General features: G+C 38.9%; 1 pseudogene; it reads left to right on the top strand.

The window, feature by feature from the left end:
* Positions 1–5,161: 5,161 nt before the first annotated feature.
* LOC132832583 (muscarinic acetylcholine receptor M2-like) lies at positions 5,162–11,751 on the top strand (annotated as a pseudogene).
* Positions 11,752–12,236: the final 485 nt, after the last annotated feature.

Genomic DNA, 12,236 nt, shown 5'->3' with positions numbered 1-12,236 from the left:
CCCAACTCCAGCCTTTCACCCTCACCTTGACCTCCTTCCACCTATCGCATTTCCAACGCCCCTCCCCCAAATCCCTCCTCCCTACCTTTTATCTTAGCCTGCTGGACACACTTTCCTCATTCCTGAAGAAGGGCTTACGCCCGAAAAGTCGATTCTCCTGCTCTTTGGATGCTGCCTGGCCTGCTGCGCTTTTCCAGCAGCATATTTTCTGCTCTAGTGTATATCACACAAATAACCAGAACCAGGCAGCACCATAAACAAAACGAATTGTTAAGTTTACACGCTGCACTTAAGGCATTAACTTACATCAGTATCCAGTCTTTGGACAAAAGGGAGAAACAACTATTAATTAAAATCATGTTTCTCAGTGAGCTGACATTTCGACTTCTGTGAAATGTGCTGGACTAAGTGACATCTTCTGGGGCATCATCAATTTTACAATTTGGTGCTACCATTCCCAGGTCACCTTTCGCTATTTTTTTGGGAACTTCCAGGTCAATGATTATTTGATCTTCCTGATTCCTCTCCCCAGATCAGCTCAGGGCTGCCATTGGTTCATCTATTTCTGGGACTTCTCGGCGTGCACTGCTCTTTTATTAAATTTCCTGTCCTTCCTCGGTATTCAAGACAAGTTTTCCAACGTCCCTCTCTGCAATTGCGATGTGCTCTCTCTGGCTACATCATTAAAAATCTTTGCCTAGGCTCTCTCAAACCATTCCTAAAGTGGCCTACTCCACTTCTTTGTGCAGATCCACAACGTCACTCCGCAGGAATGCTGACTGACTGTCAAGGAGTCCTTACCTGGCTCTATTCTCTGAATTCAGGAAGACATGTGACCGTGTTTGCCAGAGTCCCAAAGTCAAGCTGCGTCAATTCCACATTTCAATGAGGTCAAATAAACATTCCACGTCAAAGAAACAACTAGTGGTGCAATCAGATAGAGCAATCAAGATCATAACGATTTCGATTATCAACATCAGAGATACCTTTGTCATGATCGTCAAAACTGTCATGCTGCCATCCATCTATAATAACAGAATCTTTCAAGTCATTGTCGTTAACATTAGCTATGTAGGTTTTAGAAGCATTTTGATTTTTGGAAAGAAAAATGTACATTGCATGACCAAAACTGTTATTTGCAAGCTGAGTCACAAAGTGTGTACGAACAATAAACTAACTTGAGAATCAAAACTCTTAACAGCAACAAATTTCGGTGTTCTCCTTTGCGGTGGTGACACAAGGACAACATAAGTATGAGAGGAAAACGAATGAACAATTGTCAGATTTAGTGTCTCAGTCAAATCCTTGAGTGCTCAACACAGAAAAACATTGCCGACTCAGGAGCTCACGTTAAAAAGAACTCACCAGTTCCTAAGCCAAAGACATGTGTGCAACATCAACGAAATTCAGAGGATAGACGTTGTTTGTATACATGAAGACCTCTTGACAGTGAACTGACACTAATGGTGACTTCAGCTAAAAATCCATGGCTTCAGTAGCAGGAAACTGAGAAAAGAGTGTGAAGATTGCAGGATCGATCGAGATGAATCGCCACAGAAAGTCATGACTTCTGGACGCTCTGTATTTGGAGAGATATGTGGGTACGTGAGCAGAAATAGAAAGATAAGGTGGCTCAGAAGAACCACCTGGGAAAATAAACGTCGGTGATTTGCTCACTTCCACAAGATCCTTTGTTCCTCTTAAACAAAGAAAGCAGTGGAAAAAAAATTGGATGACTGACCCATACTAGGCGATCTTAATACAACATCGAGCAACAAAGTTATGAGATAAAGAAAACGAGTGAGACATTTCGAAACAGATTGTGTTTAGCTCGATACCATAACTGAAGTTGATGGTTGTGAATGCCACACAATTCACACACAATCAATATAAATCCTATGCTACAAGGTGATTTGTTAATGTCCCAATCACTGACCGAAGAAATAAACATTCAAATCCAAACTGCTCTAGAGATCATACAGTCATGGAGTTAGAAAGATGTAGTTCAGGGAAACAGATCCTTCAGTCCAAGCCATCCATGCTGACCAGATATGCCAGCCTAATCTAGTCCTTTTTTCCAGCACGAGGCCCAGATTCCTCTAAACCCTTCTTATTCATATACGCATCCAGATACCTTTTAAGTGTTGCAATTATACTAGCGTCCACCACTTCGTCTGGCAATTGATTCCAGACACACACCACTCTTCGTGTGCAAAAGGTGCCTCTCAGGTCTTTTTAATATTTTTCCCCTCTCATCCTAAACTTATGGTCTCTCGCTCTGGACTTCCCCCACCCGAGGGAAAAGACATTATTTATCCTATCCATGCCCCTCATGATTTCACATATCTCAGTGTGGTCTCGGCTCCGCCCCCACCTCTCCCCCACCTCTAGCCTTGGTCCCTCCAGTCAAAACAACCCCAGAGTATTCAGCCTCTCTCTGTGGCTCAAATCCAAAAACGTTGCCAACATCATTGGAAATCTTTTCTGAACCCTTCCAACTTTCCTAACATCCTTCAGATAAAAAGGAGACGAGAATTGCACGCATTATTCCAAAAGTGCCCTAACCAACGTCCTGTACAGCCACAACATTCTCAACTACATTCCTCAATTGTCTGACCCATAAAGGAAAACATGCCATGCGCCTTCTTCACTATTCCATCTGCTTGTGACTCTACTTTAAGGAGGTATGAGCCTGCACTCCAAAGGCACCTTGTTTGGGAACACTCCTCGGAGCATACATCGAAGTGTAGATCACCTGCTAAGATTTGCTTTCCCAAAATTCAGCACAACACATTTATCCAAATTAATCTCTATCTTCGACTCCTCAGCCCATTGGCTGATCTGATCAACATCCCATTGTAATCGGAAGTAACCTTCTTCACTGTCCATACACTTCTAATTTCTGTGTCATCGGTAAACTTACCTGCTATGTTCATATTCAAATCATTTATATAAAATAATGAAAAGTAGTGGACGCAGCACCACTGATGACACTCCATCAGTAGCACTCCACTGATGACCTGCCTCTAGTCTGAAAAGCATCCCTCCACCACCACCCTTTGTCTTCTCCCTTCAAGCTACTTTTGTATCAAAATGGCTAGTTCTCCCTTTATTCCACGAGATCTCACCTTGCTAATCAGTCTCCTATGGGTACCTTCCTGAACACCTTCACTGAAGTCCATATAAATTAGGTCTACCACACTGCCTCATCAATCTTCTTTGCTACTTCTTCAAAGAACTCATTCGCATTTATGAGACACGATTTCACACGCACAAAGCCATTGTTCCATATATGTGGAAATCCTGTTCCTCAGGATCCCTTCCAAAAACTTGCCCACCTCCAACGGCAGGCTTAGCAGTCTATAATTCCCTGGCTTGCCCTGACCAGATTTCTTAAATAATATTGGTACACGTTAGCCAGCCTTCAGTCTTCCCACACCTCACCAGTTACTTTCAATGATACAACTATCTCAGCAAGGGGCCCAGCAATCACTTTGTTTGGTTCCAACAGAGTTCTACGGCACACGGTCAGTTGCTGGGGATTTATCCAACTTTATACGTTTCAAGACATCCAGCACGTCCTCCTCTTTGATATGGACATTTTTCAAGATGTCACCATCTATTTCCCTCATTCTATACCTTCCATGTTCTTCTCCACAGTAAACACTAATGCAACATACTGGTTTCTTATCTCCCCATCTCCTGCAGCTCCACACAAAATCTGCCTTGTTATTGGTATTCGTTCCAAATTAATGTATTTGTGAAAAGACTTTGGGTTCACCTTAATACTATTTACAAAACCTAACTTCTGACGCCTTTTTCGCCCTTCTGGTTTCCCTCTTAGGTATATAACTGCTGAACTTACACTTTTCTCAAGATTCATTCAATCTCTCCTGTCTACACTTGACATATGCTTTCTTCAATTTCTTAACCAAGCAATCAATTTCTCCAGTCGTCCGGCATTCCCTACACCTAACAGCTTGCCCTTTCACGAGAACAGGAATATACTGTCTCTGGATTCTCATGATCTCATTTCTAAAGGCTTCCAATTTTCCAGCTGCCCCTTTACCTGCTAACATATTCTCCAATCAACTTTTGGAATTTCTTGCTTATTACCATCAAAATTAGTATCCTCCAATTTATAACTTCAGATGTTAAATCTGTTCTATCCTTTCTCATTACTATTATAAAACAAATAGTACTAATAAAAATAATAGAATTTTGATTGCTGGCCACAAAGTGCGCCCCCACTGACATGTCAGTCGCCTGTCCTGCATTGTTTCTCAAGAATAGGTCACGTTTTGGGCCTTCTCTCGTGGACTCTATGAACAGCTACATTCAGTAAATGCTATGATAATCAAATGGTTGAATTGGCCTTGTTTAATTGCACCTGTTATGTTTTTTTCCTAGTGACTACAACACCAATCTCTGTAGAATTAAACTGTGCCACGAGAGGTTTTCCTCCTTTATTAATAAGAGGCCGCTTTCGATGCATTATATCGCTTACTTAAAGAAAGTGAAACTGCCCCAATATTAAGACAGGAATGAATGCGTGGAAGACAAGTTGTATCATCGTTCATGTGGAAAGCCTTCCCTGCACATTCGTTGCAGTCATTGGTATTTTTGGTGAATCTGCACATTCCATACTTTTTGTCTACAGTATGCAGATCGAACAATTGTAATTCAGCAAATGCAGATATTTTGATCTTTATGCGAACTTATTTCCTGCTGTGAATGATAATGTTTTAAATTGACTTGACTTGATTACCACACATCTTTTCGTTCCTTCTGAATCCAATCAATAACATCTGCCCATAGTCGCCATATGTTTCGATGGCTCCTTTTCATAATCAAGTAAAACGTTTCTGAACATGCAACACATAAAAATCAGAAGCTATATTGCAACAAATATATGGAATACTTGCAGCATTGGATAGCAGGTATGACACGTAAAACAAGGAGAAATGTTGAAACCGTTTGCTTTAACGATTCAGAAAGCAGTTTCAGTCTGCAGCTCACTTCGTTCCATTTCAATTTCATTCCAATGTTTCACCTTCCACATGGTTTGATGTTATAAAAAAGTATGAATTGTCTTTCACAAAGCAGGTGATGTATTTCATTCAATTTCAATTGTGCCGTTTCCAATCATTGCTTCAATATCATGACACTTTACGTTTTCGCTCACTTACGAATGATTCTGTCAGTTGCCTCCACAGGTAATAATCCAACTGGTCATTCTCACCTTGACTGAGGATGCTGCCTTCTCCAATGTAATATTTTGTTCAACAATCAGATCTTCTTCCTTGAACATGGAATAAACTGTATTACTGAAATCAGCCTTAACACACTGCAGACGTGCATGCGCGATTTTATCCTAAGTAGTCATTATTTCATATGTTTATTTTGAGATAGTTAATGCCTCAAACACATAACGCAGCCACAAGCAGAACACAATTTATTTCGGGTCGGTTGTGTCACCTGAGGGACAGTATCATAACAGGCTCAGAATTTAGTGAGGTCTTATGATGTCAACCGTTGTATGATCTTGGGCGGCTGAATATATCAATTGCAGGAAGGCAATGAGTAGAACAAATGTGACTCATAATTTAGACCCTTACAATTGTGCGCAGTCCTTATTTCAGGTCTCAGGTCTGATTAGCACGGTCAGAAATCATACCTTAAGGAAGGAAAGATATTAATGATCATCCACGTGAGGCATTTCCTCTCCTGCACAATTCTTAATGCAAATTCCATCAGAGCACAAGTCAGCCTTCCAGAACCCGCCCTGTGGACGAGTAGAAATTTCAGAGCTCGGCAAGACAGGAATTCCCAAATGTTTTGTCTATTGCCCAAAACGAATGAACGGATAGTGACCCAGTGAGTATGAACGAGGTCCAAAAGAGTAAAGTCTGGGCATAATTCGCTGAAAAAATAAAGATACATGCCAGCGTGATTATGAGAAGAAGAATCACTTTACATTATGAATGTAAAATTGACTTTAAAAAGGAACATGCTCAGCAATTCCTCTTTCAACGCCATTCATTAGCTCTTCGTGCTCAGTTTTATTATTAGTAATTGTTCTAATAGAAGTCTTTAAACATTTTAAAACGTGACATTATTTTGATAAAGTACATCATGATCGACTAGTTAGCAAAATTAATTGGGAGCCTGTATGATTAACAAAGCCCAGTTACCAATTCCATATGAGATATGAAGCAGATTCCAGTGATGAATTGGGTTATTTGAATTTTATAATGATGACTCCAAGAATTATTCATGTAGAAACTACCCTTTCTGGATGTTTTACTGACAAGGAGTTTTCTCGACAAGGAGCATTCAATGCTAGTGAAGATTCAGAAGTCAATCTTAATAAAAACAAGCTTGTAATATCAGATATTGACCGGTAAAATGTGCAACCACCTGGCTGATTAAACGTTATCGACATGAATCTAAAAACAGTGCACTCTTTTTGGAACAATGAGCAAAATCATAATAAACTAAGGCAAACAGTCAGAAGTTAAGCCATTGACTAATTTAAACTCATGTATGTCAGCAGCAGAAACCACTGCTGGTAGGCTCTTTCACAGCGGCCCTTCAGCTCCATGGCAATAGTAACTGAAAGTGGAGAGGGTGGAGGAGAAGGACATTAACAGGAAAAAAAAAGCAGAATCTTATGACAAGCCGAGAAAATTCAGGTCAATTTGACATGCATGCTCGTTATGCAAGGCACTTTTGAGAAAATCATAAATTTGCTTTTCTAATACTGTCGAGGTATACTCTATCCGGTCTTTAAGCAGTTGTTTCAAGTGTTGATATTGCTTAATGAAGAACTGTTGTAGGCAGTCAAACCACGATGCAACTCTTTGAAAAAGGGTCAGTTAGACTCGACACTTCAGCTCTTTTCTCTCCTTACAGATGCTACCAGTCCTGCTGAGATTTTCACTTTTGGGTAGTCAAATAGATGTTTCCACAACTCATTAAGAATTTAGTGGGTTGTATTGTCGGAGACAAAAGCAGTAAAAGAACACTGTACAGTTGGTGGGGCAGTATGACATAATAATGTAGCATGGGGATCAGTGCTGGGATATAAATGCTCTGTGATATCAGAGGGTCAGTGCTTACGGGTGACACATTACTATTAAGAGGCAACATTGAAGTGTTGGGTGAGAGGATTGAAACAATATTCTGCCCAGTTGCAAGGGGAATGTAACAGGATTGGTGCACTGAGATGCCAAAATAATGATCTTGCAGACCTCCATTCATGGCGTGAAATTTTCCTTGCCACTCTTTTGTTGAATATCTGGCTTATATTCTAGCGTGGAATCATAAAGTTTACAAAAAATATCATATTGGCATTGTCACAGAACTTCTTTTGGACATTCGCTGTACACAAATTAGCTGTTTCATTTTATTTTCAACAGATATGCCATTGAAAATGTAATTAATTCACTTTGGCACACTTTTGAATATCCACAGCCCACGATGAATGCTCAAATTATTCATTTTTCATGGCATGTAGAAAGGTAACGATTTGTAACCCGACTGCAAATATTATTGAATGAAGACATTCACAATGAAATGCGTGAAATGTCGACTATCCTGCCCTTGGATGCTACGTGACTTGCTGTGCTTTTCCAGCGCCACAATTTTCGACTGCTCCTCTCCAGCATATGTAGACCTCACGTTTTTCCTTTTCCTCGCATGCCACTAACTTCCTTGCCTACAATTGTTTGTACAACATCGTTTTGCTGTGTTTTTCGATTGCAACATTTGATAAATGGCAGACGAACAGTTAGCCTGCAGATACTTGGTAAATATTGTATTTTCTGTCAGAGGTTTGAATACACTGAAAGTGAGGCATTAAAAAATGCAAAAAAATCGTTAGCATACATTTCAGAGGAGAAGAATCAGATAAAATTTCTGTTACTCTAAATCTTGCATTTTTTAAGCTTTGAGAAGAAACAGGAATTGGAAATCTGATACTAGTATTGTATTCAGCTCCTCTTTCATAAAATGTTTATAATTACTTCAATAGGAAATAATAATGTTTTGTTAAACATTATTTAATATGCCACTGCTAGCAATGAGAAATTCTCAACATCAAAATCGATTACTCAACCTTGGAAAGTTCTAAGTGTCCCAGACGTTTTATTTTGGCTTCACAAATTTATCAGATTGAGAAGTGATCAGGTATGGTGTCTGCGAGCTGATCTTAATGTGATGCATATGTTCTTCTTTCCCATCTTACTGAAATTATTCTATTTCTCCATTCTCTCCTTGAGCTTCTAATTATGATGCATGAAGTTAAGGGAATCAATCAAATGTCTGAAAATATTCTACCCTCACCAGCTAAATTTTCGCTGATATTAAGTTATTTTAACAAGAATTCTTCAACTAACGGACCTAAAATCTTTAGAGACAACATTTCAACGCCACTCAACAAATCTTCATTCATTTCGACGCCAGATGTTAACGATAAATTATAGAACTGATTTCAAATACTGCTGTAAAAATGTACATTGCTTCGAAGCTTTTGGAAAAAATTCACTCACTGTCAGTAATTTGAGGAGAACTATCACTTTCACTGAATGAAAAGCGTGTGATATTTCGCGGACAAATGAACTAAGCAGAGTATGTGCCATGCAGCATACGTCAGTTAATCATGATTGACAATTAACTGGCAGAACATTTTATAAAATTCAAGCTGTCATGTTTCTGTTGTTCAGAAATAAAGTAAATTGGCCATTTGCCATGCAAAAAGAGAAACAAAAGAAGAATATTATCAACATGGGGAGAAATTGCAGATTTCTGATTTTCAGTAAGCTCTGAGTATCTCATGCTTGAATCGCCAATGTCAGTCTGCAGTTACAAGAAGCAATTTGAGAAGCGATTGCAAATGTACAACTGATGCTGAAGCGAGTGGCATACAAAATTGAAATGTTAAGCGTCATTCTGCAATGCATTGGTGTAACTGTATCAAATGTGATGTGCACAACATTGTGCGTCTCCTTAAAGAATGACACAAAAATGTTGGAGACTGTTCTGAGAAGAATCACTTGATCACTGAAATGAGGGAGGGTATAAGGTGGGTTGTCTTATAAGGAAAGATTGGACAGGCTCGAACTGTAACCACATCATTTTAGAGTTCATCTTTTGGAAATTAAATTATAATCCCTATTCAATATTTCCCCATAGACGCACACATATGCATACTAACTCACACAAACATGCGAAAAACTCACTTCCTGAGGAGGCGGGGAGTAGTGCATTTGAATATTTCTAACGTGAAAGCACACATAGTGTTGTGAATCATGGATATTTAATTACATCAATGGTAGGCTGTCGTGCACAAAAAAATAACCATTCTATTATTGAATGCTAGAAGAGGTTTGGTAGGCTGAAAGTCCTACTCCTGCGACTAATTCATATTTTCATATCTTTATGTGCCTTAAAAAATGTATCTGCGAATCCCAGTCAGCCACTGTGATATTTGGAATGATCACTTTATTAATGCCTATTGACAACGTGTTATTCTACAAAACAAATGGCTTGATTATCCAGACTCAAATTTTCAACATCTCCAAAGAAACACTGCATACACCTTTCTTTTCCAAAGAGCGAAATGCCAACTTAGCTCACATCAAATCATCACCTTTTCTGTTTCTGCTACCATATCTTTAAATATAGATCCTCTGCGATGCCATTACTGCAATGACTTTGTTTCCATAATGTATACAAATGAAAATGCTACTCAATTTGTGGCAGAATTAATGAGTCATGCAGCTCCAGGTTAACATTCCTGCTCTTGAAGTTTAGACCTCCGATGATGAGTGCGAAGTGCACGAATGCATGATTTAATTACCTTTCAATTTTCATTGCCACATAAAGGTATGGAGAGACCAGAATGATGTGGACAAATCAATTCATTAGAAATCGAAGGCCAAAGTTACGTTCCTTTGGGTAGGTGCTCCTCTTCCACAAATGGAAAATGCGAAAAATAACTCCTTAAATATCGAATATAAAGTTAATCTCAAACTGGTGATCACAAAGCTGTCATCATTTGTTTTAAAATGCCAGTTTTCCAATCATCAGCCAACTTATTGAATATCCGTCATATGTTTAACTCATTACTACATACAACTTAAAATGAGTTGCAAATGTTGAACATTGTGGAAATGATCATTTAACATAACACTATCCGAACACGAAATACTTAAGGCTTACAACAGCACTACTTAAAACGTCTTCCTTGTTGAATTTTAATTCGTAGAAATATTTTTTTTTAACTGTGAAATATTATTTTCCTAATCCTTTGGTTTTATCCTATTCATGCATGCATTCTTAGTGCTAACTACAAATCAGAGGAGACTTATGGCAAATGCAACATAAGCAAATCAATCTCTCAACATCTTAATAGACTTGTCTGGAACTGGAGGATGGTGTCCTTACAAAATGGCTGAAGTGATCTGCATTGTGGTTGTGACAGGAAAATTAAGTTTGGTGACCACCACTGGAAACATTCTGGTCATTATTTCTATAAAAATAAACAGACAATTACATACTACTAACAACTACTTTGTTTTCAGCTTAGCCTGTGCTGATTTGGTCATTGGAGTATTCTCTCTGAATCTTTACACCATTTACCATGTATATGGATAATGGCCTTCGAGTCCAGTTGCATGTGATTTATGGCTTATTGTAGACTATGTTGTCAGTAACGCCTCTCTCCTGAGCCTCCTTGTCATAAGCTTTGAATGCTACTTCTGTGTGACAATGCCCTTATCTACCCAAGAAAAGAACAACTAAGATGGCAGGGCTGATGGTTGTAACCGTTTGGATGTTGTCTTTTCTCCTGTGGGCTCCAGCTATTTCAGGCAGTTCATTGTAGGGGACCGGGTTTTCCAAGTGGCTGAGTGTCATGTACTGTTCTTCTCACATTCACCTTTCACTATCATAGTTACCTTTTACATACCGGTTACCATAATGACGATTTTGTATGTGTACATATCTTGTGCGAGCAAGAGTTGAATGAAGGATGATAGAAATTAATCTGAATTATGTAAGGCCACCGTTACTGCAAGTGTAGTGAATGGCAAATTAATTAAATCAAACCACAGCAAAACAGCAAATACTTTTGACAATTTGCTGGAGGTCGCAACGAACATTGCCACAATAAGTAATGAAATGTCAGGTATTAGTGGGTTTCAAAGAAAAGAGTGGACACTTTTCAGGGAGTCTGACTTACTCGACTTGGCATCATCAAATTCGAACAAGGAAGATGCTACACCAAAGAGCACTAATGACTTAACAGCTCTCCACGATATCGGGTTAGGCAACTTGACACTCACTTCAATAAATATTTGCAGCAAAATTCAAAAGAATGATGTCTGTGGCATCAAGGTGCGAACGGTATCAGGTTTAAACATCAGGAATATGAATTACAGAGAGAGCAGAACAATAAGTAATTCTATTAATGTGACCACAACACATACTAAGAGGACAAAGGATGCGTTATTACAAGAAAAGAAGGGAACTAGGACCATTCTGGCTATTCTCCTGGCCTTCATAATTACATGGACTCCGTACCATGCCATGGTTTTCATGGATACCTTCTGCTTAATCTGGGTCCCCAGCATAGTTTGGAACATCGGATCCTGGCTCTGTTATATAAATAACACCTTAAACCCTGCCTGCTACGCATTGTGCAATACGACCTTCAAGAAAACGTTCAAACATCTTTTCCTGTGTTAGTGCAAGAATATAAGTGCAACAAAATAAAATGTCAGTTCTAATCACAATATAGCGAACACTTCTTTAAGTTACATCCAACAATGCAAGTTTTTTTCAAGCTCATTGGAAAAGGTTATTAGTCAAATTAAGATGCTTATATGCCATAATGTCAAAGATTTGAATTATATCAATCGAAATGATAAAGTCTTTTCCGAAAAATGTCGATATTGAATATCGGAACATATGCAATGTAAACTGAAAAGCCTTTGCCCAATGTTGTAACCATCATTGCATGTAGTGTCTTGTTCTTGTGATGAAGAACGTTTCGATTTCGACTGAATTCATTACAAGTACATTCAACTGAGTCTCCAGTACATTGTATAACGATGAGTTATTGCTGTTTATCTCCATTGGCGTTGATGTCTTGCTCGTGGATTTGTATGATGTTTACATTGCAGAGTTCGATCTCCCTTCTGTCTGGTGTAGCTCTGAATTGTATCCAAACT

Source organism: Hemiscyllium ocellatum, chromosome 35 (genome assembly GCF_020745735.1).
Source record: "Hemiscyllium ocellatum isolate sHemOce1 chromosome 35, sHemOce1.pat.X.cur, whole genome shotgun sequence".
Classification (NCBI taxonomy): domain Eukaryota; kingdom Metazoa; phylum Chordata; class Chondrichthyes; order Orectolobiformes; family Hemiscylliidae; genus Hemiscyllium; species Hemiscyllium ocellatum.
Note: the sequence above shows the minus strand (reverse complement) of the source record. Positions and strands in the feature narration are given on the sequence as shown.